Genomic DNA, 11,873 nt, shown 5'->3' on the forward strand with positions numbered 1-11,873 from the left:
CTAGGAATAGTGATGAATATGTATTAGTCTAGGAGCATAAAAATCAGCCACCTGATGTAACAGGTATGCGTCCTGGTAGAGCAGAGACTCCCGGTGCACCCAGCGCTGTTTGCTTGCCTCTATTCGCTTAATAAATCACAAAAATCCTATTTGGGACTTAATCATTTATCACTGTCTCATCCCCTCATCCCAATTATATACTGCCAGCGTATTGATGTGATGATGGTGCACTCTGCACTCACTTACTCCACATGTATGTTGTACACTGGACTTCATCAGGGTCTTTAGGTGTCTGGGCATTGTCCAAATCACTATAAACCATCTCCAGCACAGCTAATTCCTGCAGGTGCTGGAGACCTTTCTCCATTGTGGTCAGCTTGCCTGCTTGATATACAGTATCTTCCTTATGGGGATACCGTTCTTTCACAGCTGCGAGGAGTCACCTCTAGAGGCTGAGAACCTGTGTCTCTCTCCCAAATACTCTGTCTATGACCCTTTCTCTAGAGAGGGATCCCAGCTGCTTGGCTTCATTGCCTTCTAATTGTTGGCTATTGGCCCCAGCGTCCCCGCATTGAAGCAGCCAGGTGAGGATGTGCTCACCTGAGTGTTGATTGAAATCATTTTGTATTTCTCACAACTCACTCAGGGATAGAGACTGGGTGGTTTCTGATTCCTTTATGATTTCCATCTCTTCTTCCTGCTGTTTCTGTGATCACTCTGCTTTAGAGGTGCCTGCCTTTTCCCCTTCTCACTCCTTCTTAGGAGAAGCTTCTTCCCTAACTAAACGAGCTGACTTCCGTTTCAATTGTTTTGTCTTGACTATGGGGGCAACTGATACCATAGTCAGTTGGTCCTGTGGGTTAGCCACAGCGTATGTTATCTGGTCATCAGGTTCAGAGACCTCTTCCCTCCCTTGAGGGTGCTGGGTGGTGTTAAATAGTGCTTGGTAGGCGTAAGCCAGAACCCAGCACAGCGCTGCAAGCTGTCGTTCTCCAGCATTGTCAGGGTCAGGGCATATGACTCTCAAACATTCTATCAGGTTTTTAGGATTTTGCACTTGTTCAGGGGTGAAGATCAAAACTATTGGAGGAGACACCTGTTACAGGCACCTACCTATATCCTCCCACACACCTTGCCACCCGACTGTCTCGAGGCAAATTCCTGGGTAAGATTTCTAACGCATTGATTAACCTTAGAGAGAAGAGGAAACCCATTAATCAGAGTTAGCAATGGGAGTATATAGGTTACATATGGATATTCAAAGTACTCAAAAACTCTTGTAATTAGCCCACTGTGAAAGAAGGAGGAGGTACCATTCCTGATATTATTCATCATTTGACATCATTTGAAAGGAAGGCAGTGTAATTCTGAATAGTCTCTAAAAGATAGTTTCCATGAGACCCAAATGATAACAGTGCAGAGCCTGAATGACAGATTAAACTCAAGGCCAGTGCTTGGCAGCACAGCAATTTAAAAAAAAAAAAAAAGAACACAGTTTGTAGCACACTCAGATCGGATATGGAGGAGAAAGGAGAACGTGACACGGATTACATGAGACATGATCAAACAGGAAAATATTAACAGGAAACTGAACATGGTGACTAGCAAGTAAGTTTGTTAGTTGTAAGAGTTTTAATCAATTCTATTTTTATCTCAACCCTTCGAGCCCCACATTGGGTGCCAAAAAGGACTGTGGTGGTGTTACCTTTTTCGGCAGTTGAACTCTACCACAACCACTCTCTCACTCCTCCTCCTTAGAAGAGGAGGGGAAGAATAAAAGGAAAGGAACAACTGAGATAAGGAAAATTTAATTAAAGGGAAAATAATTATTAAGGAAAGATTAATTAAACAATTTAACTAAAGGGAAAAAAATCAAAGGGGAAAAGGGGAAAAAAATAAAAAGCAAAGGCTGTGTTTGAAGTGCAGAGGAAAGAAATTACTCTCTACTTCCCACAAATGAGCGATGCTTGATCAGGGCCTTGAAGCAGGGCCTCAACTCACATGGCCGTTGTTTGGGAGGACAGATGTTTTCACAATGAAAGCTCACCCCTCCCCTCTTCTTCCTTTTTCCACCTTTTATTGCTGTGTGACATCATATGGTATGGAATATCCCTTTGGTTGATTTATGTCAGTTACCCTGGTGATGTTCCTTCCTCACCTCTTGCCCACCCCCAGCCTGCTGACTCTGGGGCAGGGTTAGAGGGAGTCCTGATGCTGTGCCAGTATTGCTCAGCAGTAGACACAACACTGGTGTGATAGCAGTGCTGTTCTAGCTACAAGTGCAGAGCACAGAACTGTATGGGATGCTGCAGGGAAAGTTAATTTCATCCCAGCCAGACCCAGTACAGCTGAGAGTCTGCCTCTTCTTGCAGATAACCAGTGATAGGACTAGAGTGAATGGCCTCAAGTTTCACCAGAGGAGGTTTGGAAATTACGAGAAATTTCATTTCAGAAAGAGTACTCAGGCATTGGAACGGGTTGCCCGTGGAGGTGGTGGCGTCACCGTCCCTGGGGGTGTTTAAGGAGAGGTTGGACGTGGTGCTTAGGGACATTGTTTTGTGGACGATATTGGTGGTAGGGTGATGGTTGGACCAGATAATCTTGGAGGTCTTTTCCAACATTAATGTTTCTATGTGCATTTGGTTTCAACTGCAAGTTTGCTGATGATACTAAACTGGGTGGTGCTGTTGACTCTCTGGAGGGATGAGAGGCCTTGCAGGGGGATCTAGATATATTGGAGCACTGAGCAATCAAAATAGGTGAATGCCGAGTTCTGCAACTGGGAGGGAGTATTGTTAGACACAGGTATAGACTGGGTGGATAGAGTGGATAGAGAATAGCTCGGCAGAAAGGAATCTGGAGGGTGCTTGTTGACAGTAGGCTCAACATGAGTCAGAAGTGTGCCCTGGCAGCCAAGAGGGCAAAATGCATTTGGGGATTAGCCAGCCAGTCAATAGAGGTGATTCTCCCTCTGTATTTAGTGCTAGTACAGCCTTACCTTGAATACTGTGTACAGTTCTCAACTCCACAATATACAAAGGATATTAAGATTCTTGAATGCATCCAGAGGAGGGAAACAAAGCTGATAAAAGGTCTGGAAGGCATGTCCTATGACTAGAGGCTGAGGACATTTGGCTTATATACTTGCCGAGGTGATCGGCTCCAGGGCAGATGCATTCTGTAGTGAAGCGGAGGACCAAGGTGGGCAGGGCTTTTTTTCCGGCATCGAGGCCAGTCGAGGCAGCTGAGGGAGCCACCCTCACGGCAGCCCTCACGATGGAGGCTGAGGAGTTGTAGGTGGAGCCAACAGCACCCCCTCCCTGGCCGTACAAACACAGCCCCTAGGGAGCGTGAGTAACCAGGAACATGAGCGACCAGGAGCATGGGCGACCAGGAGCGTGGGCGACAAAGACGGGCAAACAGGGCATGGCATGTCACTCAGGGCGTGGTGCGGCAGTGCACACGGACGATCAGGGTGATCAGGGAGGGCGCCCTCACCACTCTTCTCCAACGGTCTTTCCCAATGGTGGTTGTAACCTGTTCGTGAAGAGCCCGGCCATGGTATCCACCAGGCAGAAAACCATGGCCTCCGCATCTCTTGCGGCCTCTCCAGCCACAGTCACCAATGTGGCTACCCAGACAGAGGTCTCGGGGAAACACGTGGCCATCCAGGTCTTGTGCTGCAGGGTGTGCCCAAGTCTTCTGTTGGTGTCCAACAGCAGCAGCGGTGGGTATGCCTGTGGGAGGTGTGCCCAGGTTGAAGAATTGCTCATCCTGGTGGCGGAGCTTTGGGAGGAGGTGAGTAGGCTCAAGAGCATCAGGGAATCGGAGAGGGAAAGTGACTGGTGGAAGCATACTCTACCCTCTCTGAGACAGACTCACGAGCCTGCCACAGCACAAGTGTCTCCTGCTACACAAAAGACAAAAGTTCCCCCATCCCGCCAGGCAGTAGGAGGGGACCTAGGCCAAGGGGGGGAGTGGAAGCAGGTTCCTGCTCGAGGTGGTAGGCGAGCCCTGTCCCTGCCCACCTCACCTTCCCATCTACCCTTATATAACAGGTATGAGGCTCTAGAACATGACAGTCAAAACAACGATGTAGGCGAAAGCCCATCCCGGTTGGAAAGGGTGCCTAAGGCAAGGCAACCTACCCCTCACATTGCTACATCTTCTGTCAAGAAACAAAGAAGGGTTATTTTCATGGGGGACTCCATTCTGAAAGGGACAGAGGTCACGATATGCCGTCTGCACCCAACCCACAGGGAAGTCTGCTGCCTCCCTGGGGCTCGGGTAAGAGACATTGCCAGGAAAGTCACTTGCCTGGTACGGCCCACCAACTACTACCCGCTACTGGTCTTTCAGGCTGGTAATGACAAAGTAGCAAGGAGAAGCCCGAGAGCGATCAAAAGGGACTTCAGGGCTTTGGGGAGACTGGTTAAAGGATCAGGGGCACAGGCTGTGTTTGCCTCTGTCTTTCTGATAGGAGGGATCAGTGTTGACAAGCAGACTCGTCTTATTAACACGTGGCTTTGAGACTGGTGCAACAGGCAGAACTTTGGGTTTGCTGATATTGGGAAGGTCTACGCAACACTGGGGCTGCTGTCCCCAGATGGGATGCAATTCTCTCACAGGGGAAAAAAGATTTTTGCCCAGGAGTTAGCAGGGCTGATAGATAGGGCTTTAAACTAGAGTCGAAGGGGGAAAGGGATAAAACCAGGCCTGCCGGTGATAAGCTAAGGGATCACGCGCTAGAATCAGAGGGACTGTGTGCTAGTGAGGTCCTTTGGTCTGCTCCACAAGGTGCTGCATGCAATGAGGCACATTTAAAGTGCTTCTACACAAACACATGCAATATGAGGAATAAAATGGATGAGCTAGAAGTCTTGGCCCAGTCCCACAGCTACGACATCAACGGCATAAGTGAAACCAGTGAGTCCTGTGACTGGTGTGTCACAGTAGATGGTTACAGGCTCCTCAGGAGGGACAGGCAGGGCAGGCAATGTGGGGGGGTGGCGATGTACGTGAAGGAGGGGCTGGACTGTGTGGAACTTCAGGTTGGCGATGTCAAAGTTGAGAGATTCTGGGTAAGGATTAAGGGACAAACAAATAAAGGGGATGTCAGTGTGGGAGTCTATTACAGACCACCCAGCCAGGATGACGACGCCGATAAATTATTCTTTGAGGAACTGAGAGATACCTAAAGATCAACTGTCCTTGTCCTTATGGGGGACTTCAGCTTGCCAGATGTCAACTGGGATTACCACACAACCGACACGAGCAGGTCCAGGAGGTTCTTAAAGCACCCTGATAATAACTTCTAGTGCAGGTGCTAAGGGAGCCAACTAGGAAAGGTGCCCTCCTAGATCTGTTGCTGGAGAACAGAGAGGGTCTTGTGGGGGACATGGTAACTGGCGGTTGTCTCGGCCGTAGTGACCATGAAGCAGTTGAGTTTAAATTTTTGTTGACAGGAGGAAAACTGCCACCAAAACTTCAGTCCTGGATATGGGAAGAGCAGACTTCAGGCTGCTCAGGGAACTAGTCAGCAAGGTCCCATTGGAAAATGCTTTTGAAGGCGTTGGCGTCCATCAGTGCTGGTCAGTCTTTAAGCACTGCCTCCTAAAAGCACAGGATCAGGCAATTCCAAGATAACGGAAGTCAAGCAGGTGGGGCAGAAGGCCAGCCTGGCTGACCAGGGATCTTCTGCTGGAGCTTAGGCAGAAAAAGAAAATGTACGGCTGCTGGAAGGAGGGTCAGGCAACGTGGAAGGAATACAGGGACGCTGTTCATGTTTGTAGGGAGAAAATTTGTGCGGCCAAAGCCAAATTAGAGTTGAAGCTGGCCAAGTCTGTGGGAGACAATAAAAAGTGTTTTTTTTAGATATGTGAACAGAAAAAGGAGGACCAGAGAAAACACAGGTCCTCTACTTGAAGGGGAAGGTCACCTCACAGACAAGGACATACGCAAATAAGAGACAGAATCACAGAATCACAGAATCATCTAGGTTGGAAGAGACCTGCAAGATCACCTAGTCCAACCTTATATCCACCCCTTATTCCATACCATTTATGTCATGCTCAGGTTACACCCTTTCCAATAGATTCCAATTGACCACCATTTTCATTTATAGTATATATATATATAATGTCCACTGAGTTTTCATAGTCCATGACTGACTTCAGGCTCCATCTGTCATCGCAGTCTTTCAGGGCAGAAGAAATGGTGTGTGATGTTGGAATGTCACACGCTGAAGCCCATTCTCGTTCCACTGCATCACTTTGTTTGTCCAATTCTATTAAAATTCATTCATCAGTATGTGCGTAGTTGTTACTGTGATACCATTAATAGGACATTGACATATAGGAATCATAGTAGTGATGATATACAGTATTATATAATAATTAACATAATACAGTCCAACTCATGGGCTTTTTTCACCCAGTATTAAAGCCCTTTGAGGTACACACCGGACCTCCCCATTCTTTTGCATTACCCACCAAGTGCATCCAGGTCCCTGAGCAAAAGCAATCCCACGAATGGGTTTGCCTTTTCCTGAGGCAGGAGTAGCCCAGACTGTCTTTCCCAGCATGTTTCTCACATGCACTACAGGAACTTTATCCCCCTCTACAGTATGTAGCAGGTTTGATTGGGCAGGTCCAGCTCGGTTGGCAGATCTCCTAGTATTGACTAACCAGGTGGCCTTTGCCAAATGTGCATCCCAATTTCTGAATGTCCCAGCACCCATTGCTTTCAGTGTAGTCTTTAACAGTCCATTGTATCGCTCAACTTTACCGGAGGCTGGTGCGTGACAGGGGATGTGATACACCCACTCAATACCATGTTCTTTGGCCCAAGTGTCTATAAGGTTGTTTCGGAAGTAAGTCCCATTGTCTGACTCAATTCTTTCTGGGGTGCCATGTCGCCATAGCACTTGCTTTTCAAGGCCCAGGATAGTGTTTCAGGCAGTGGCATGGGGCACAGGATATATTTCCAGCCATCCGGTGGTTGCTTCCACCATTGTAAGTACATGGCGCTTACCATTGCGGGTTTGGGGGAGTGTGATGTAATCAATCTGCCAGGCCTCTCCATATTGATATTTCAGCCATCGTCCTCCATACCAAAGAGGCTTTGACCGTTTGGCTTGCTTGATTGCAGCACGTTTCACAATCGTGAATAACCTGTGCTATAGTGTCCATGGTCAGGTCCACCCCTCGATCACGAGCCCATCTGTATGTTGCATCTCTGCCTTGATGGCCCGAGGTTTCATGGGCCCATCGGGCTACAAATAGTTCACCCTTATGTTGCCAGTCCAGGTCCACCTGAGCCACTTCAATCTTGGCAGCCTGATCCACCTGCTGGTTGTTTTGATGTTCTTCAGTAGCCCGATTCTTGGGCACATGAGCATCTACATGGTGTACCTTTACAACCAGGTTCTCTACCCGGGCAGCAATATCTTGCCATAATGCAGCAGCCCAGATGGGTTTGCCCATGCGCTGCCAGTTGTTCTGTTTCCATTGCTGTAACCACCCCCACAAGGCATTTGCTACCATCCATGACTCAGTATAGAGATAGAGAACTGGCCATTTTTCTCGTTCAGCAATATTTAAAGCCAGCTGGATGGCTTTTACTTCTGCAAATTGACTCGATTCACCTTCTCCCTCAGCAGCTTCTGCAACTCGTCGTGTAGGACTCCATACAGCAGCTTTCCATCTCCGATGCTTTCCCACAATACGACAGGACCCATCAGTGAACAGGGCATATCTCTTCTCATTTTCTGGTAGCTTGTTGTACAGTGGAGCTTCCTCAGCACGGACCACCTCCTCCTCTGATGACATCCCAAAGTATTTGCCTTCTGGCCAGTCCATAATCACTTCCAAGATTCCCGGACGACTGGGGTTTCCTATTCGAGCCCGCTGAGTAATCAGTGCAACCCACTTGCTCCATGTAGCATCAGTTGCATGATGTGTAGAGGGGACCCTTCTTTTGAACATCCAGCCCAGTACTGGCAGTCGGGGTGCCAGGAGGAGCTGTGCTTCAGTACCGACCACTTCCGAAGCAGATCGAACTCCTTCATATGCCGCCAATATCTCCTTTTCGGTTGGAGTGTAGCGGGCCTCAGATCCTCTGTATCCCCGACTCCAAAAGCCTAGGGGTCGACCTCGAGTTTCCCCAGGTTCTTTCTGCCAGAGGCTCCAGGTGGGGCCATTCTCCCCGGCTGCGGTGTAGAGCACATTCTTTACATCTGGTCCTGTTCGGACTGGCCCAAGGGCTACTGCATGAACTATTTCCTGCTTAATTTGTTCAAAGGCTTGTCGTTGCTCAGGGCCCCATTCAAAATCATTCTTCTTACGGGTTACTTGGTAGAGCGGGTTTACAATCAGACTGTAATTTGGAATGTGCATTCTCCAAAACCCCACGACACCTAGGAAAGTTTGTGTTTCCTTTTTGCTAGTTGGTGGAGACATAGCTGTTATTTTGTTGATCACATCCATTGGGATTTGACGAAGTCCATCTTGCCACTTTATTCCTAAAAACTGGATCTTTCGTGCAGGTCCTTTGACTTTATTTTGTTTTATGGCAAAACTGGCCTTCAGAAGGATTTGGATTATTTTCTTCCCTTTCTCAAAAACTTCCTTTGCTGTGTCACCCCACACAATGATGTCATCGATGTACTGCAGGTGTTCAGGAGCTTCCCCCTGCTCCAGCGCAGACTGGATCAGTCCATGGCAAATTGTAGGGCTATGTTTCCACCCCTGGGGCAGCCGATTCCAAGTATATTGGACTCCCCTCCAAGTAAAAGCAAACTGTGTCCTGCACTCTGCTGCTAGAGGGATGGAGAAAAATGCATTAGCGATATCAATTGTGGCGTACCACTTGGCTGCCTTTGATTCCAGTTCGTACTGGAGTTCTAGCATGTCTGGCACTGCAGCACTCAGTGGTGGTGTGACCTCGTTCAGGCCCCGATAGTCCACTGTTAGTCTCCACTCACCATTAGACTTTCGCACTGGCCATATGGGACTATTAAAAGGTGAATGAGTCTTGCTGATCACTCCTTGGCTCTCCAGTTGACGAATTAGCTCATGGATGGGAATCAGGGAGTCTCGGTCGGTGCGATATTGCCGCCGGTGAACAGTTGTAGTAGCAATTGGCACTTGTTGTTCTTCGACCCTCAGCAACCCCACTTCAGAAGGGTCCTCTGAGAGACCGGGCAAGGTAGACAATTGTTCAATGCCCTCTGTCTCTAAGGCAGCTGTGCCAAACGCCCAGCGGAACCCTTTTGGGTCCTTGAAAAATCCTCTCTTGAGTCTATGCCAAGGATGCATGGAGCATCTGGGCCAGGCACAACACGGTGCTTTTGCCATTCATTCCCAGTTAGACTCAGTTCAGCTTCCAATACAGTTAATTGCTGGGATCCTCCCGTCACTCCATAAATACTGATGGGCTCTGGCCCTTTATAGCTTGATGGCATTAGAGTACATTGTGCACCGGTGTCTACTAAAGCCTTATACTTCTCTGCGTCTGATGTGCCAGGCCATCGAATCCACACAGTCCAATAACCTCGATTGTCCCTTTCCTCCCCCTGGCTGGAGGCAGGGCCCCTCTAATCCTTGTCAGAATCTTCGTTTCTGTGTCTGGAGGACTGCCCGCTGGATGTTGTAGCAGCAAGTTTCTCAGAGAACCCCTTTTTCCTGCTTGTTTTTCCTTGCAACTCACATACCCGTGCGTCTGGGGTTGAGGTAGATTTTCCATCCCATTTTCTCATGTCCTCTCCATGGTCACGTAGGTAAAACCACAGGGTGGCACGGGGTGTGTACCCCCCATATCGTCTTCCTTGCACAGAAGGGCGCTTACCCCTAATAGCAGAGACACTGGTTCGTTCAGGTGGGGAGGAAAATAATCTCTCTTCAAGGTGCTGGACCTTTTCAGAAAGTTTCTCCAAAGTACTGTCTTTTAGTTGATGGACGCTTTCAGAAAGTTTCTCCACAGCTGAGACGCAGACCTGTAGGGAAGAGGAGAGACTTTCTTCGTACTGCCGGAGTTGTTTAGCCACATCACCCACTGTGGGTGCCTCATCCTCTTTCCAGGCCATTATTGCCAATGAGCTGGCATATGATGATGGTGCACTCCGTACAAACTTCCACCACATGCGTCGTGTACACCTGACGTCATCTGGAACTGTGGATGTTTGTTCATTGTCTAGGTCCTCATAAATCACCTCCCGTACTGCTAATTCCCTCAGGTATTGGATTCCCTTCTCCATAGTGGTCCATTTGCCTGGAAGACCTTCTTCCTTGTAGGGATACCTTTCCCTCACAGCTGATAGGAGACGCCTCCAGAGGCTGTAAGGTTGTACTCCATCTCCAATTGCTTTGTCAATGCCTGAATCTCTAGCAAGGGATCCCAGCCACCTGGCTTCCCCGCCCTCTAATTCCACGCTATTGGCTCCAGTGTCCCAGCACCGGAGCAGCCAGGTGACAAGCTGCTCACCTATACAGCGACTGAAATCTTTTCGCACATCTCGTAGCTCACGCTCGTTTAGGTTTTGGCTGGATACTGCTGTTTTTGCGACATCTTCATCTTCATCCTCCTGCTCCTCTGATAGCCCGGCCTCGTATTCTCTACACCTAGACCTAGCAGAAGACTCTCTGCATTCTAAACGACCTGACTCTCTGTACCATTTTTTCACCTTGGTTAGGGGTGCAACCGACACTGGTACAGTTTGTTTCTCTGGCTCAGTCTTGGGGCCCGTTTTAGGGCTTGGAGAGGCTACTGGGTCTGTCTCAGAGGTTGAAGTGGCCGCCGGGTCTGTCACTGGGGTTATACTGGCATTGACTGCAGCTCGGTAAGCATAGGCCAAACCCCAGCACGTTGCAGTGATTTCTGTATGTCTGGTACTGCCAGGGTGATGAGACACCTTTTTCAAGCACTCCACCAGTTTTTTAAGATTTTTCAGTTTTTCAGGGGTAAACTTCCAAAGCACTGGAGGTGCCCACTGCCCATATCCTCCCACTCTCCCTGCCACTCATAACTATCCTGCCTCAGGACAGATCTCTGGATGACACTCTTAAGTATTTGTTTAACCTTAGACAGAACCTGAAGTGCATTCAGGAGACATAACAATGAGAACATGCTGGTCTGAACATCCCAAGGATATTCGAAGTTTTGGAAAGCTACCGTAACTCGCCTGGAGGAGAAGAAAGGGAGAGTGAACAAATGGGAAAAAACATCTTCCCCTGACCCCTCCATAGATTGGATAGTAATTACATAGATTGAATAGTAATTACTAATAGTTTCTGAGGTAGGGTTCCCAAAGTATGGAGTTGATGACAATGCTGAGTACAAATATCAGGTTAGTCTCATGGCCGGTAATTTTATCATATCGTAAGCCAGTGTTACACAGTACAGCAAAATAATAACCTTGTACCAACCCCCAGCAGTGATAAGCAACACAACAGGGAACACATACAGTAAGTAATGTGCTATGTAGCTCAATTTAGAAACCAGGCACAGCAGACTTGAGATCACAAAAATCAACACTGTGATTAGTAAATATTAAACTGATGAAATGTTTATCAGAATTTTGTTTTAATACACTCTATTCAGATCTGTTGTTATCTCAACCCTTCAGGCCCCACGTTGGGCGCCAAAAAGGACTGTTGTGGTTTAACCCGGCCGTCATCTAAAGACCACACAGCCGTTCGCTCACCCTCCCCCCTCCCTCTCTGGGATGGGGGAGAGAAACGAGAAAAAAAAAACAAAAACAAAAAAAAAAACCTGAAATCTATGTTGAGATAGGGACAGTTTATTAGGACAGGAAAATAAAATAATAATAATAATAATATATACAAAATAAGTGATGCACAGTACAATTGCTCACC

The 11,873-nt window shown here is 48.0% G+C and overlaps 1 long non-coding RNA gene across 1 annotated transcript; it reads right to left on the minus strand.

The window, feature by feature from the left end:
• Positions 1 to 2,651: 2,651 nt before the first annotated feature.
• LOC118159724 lies at positions 2,652 to 11,133 on the minus strand. The gene is made up of 3 exons (XR_004747222.1): positions 11,123 to 11,133; positions 8,345 to 8,350; positions 2,652 to 2,779 (listed from the first exon to the last, which is right to left on the minus strand). It is a non-coding gene; the product is annotated as an uncharacterized LOC118159724 (long non-coding RNA).
• Between the last annotated feature and the right edge of the window lie 740 nt (positions 11,134 to 11,873).

Source organism: Oxyura jamaicensis, unplaced genomic scaffold, assembly GCF_011077185.1.
Source record: "Oxyura jamaicensis isolate SHBP4307 breed ruddy duck unplaced genomic scaffold, BPBGC_Ojam_1.0 oxyUn_random_OJ71821, whole genome shotgun sequence".
Taxonomy (NCBI): Eukaryota; Metazoa; Chordata; class Aves; order Anseriformes; family Anatidae; genus Oxyura; species Oxyura jamaicensis.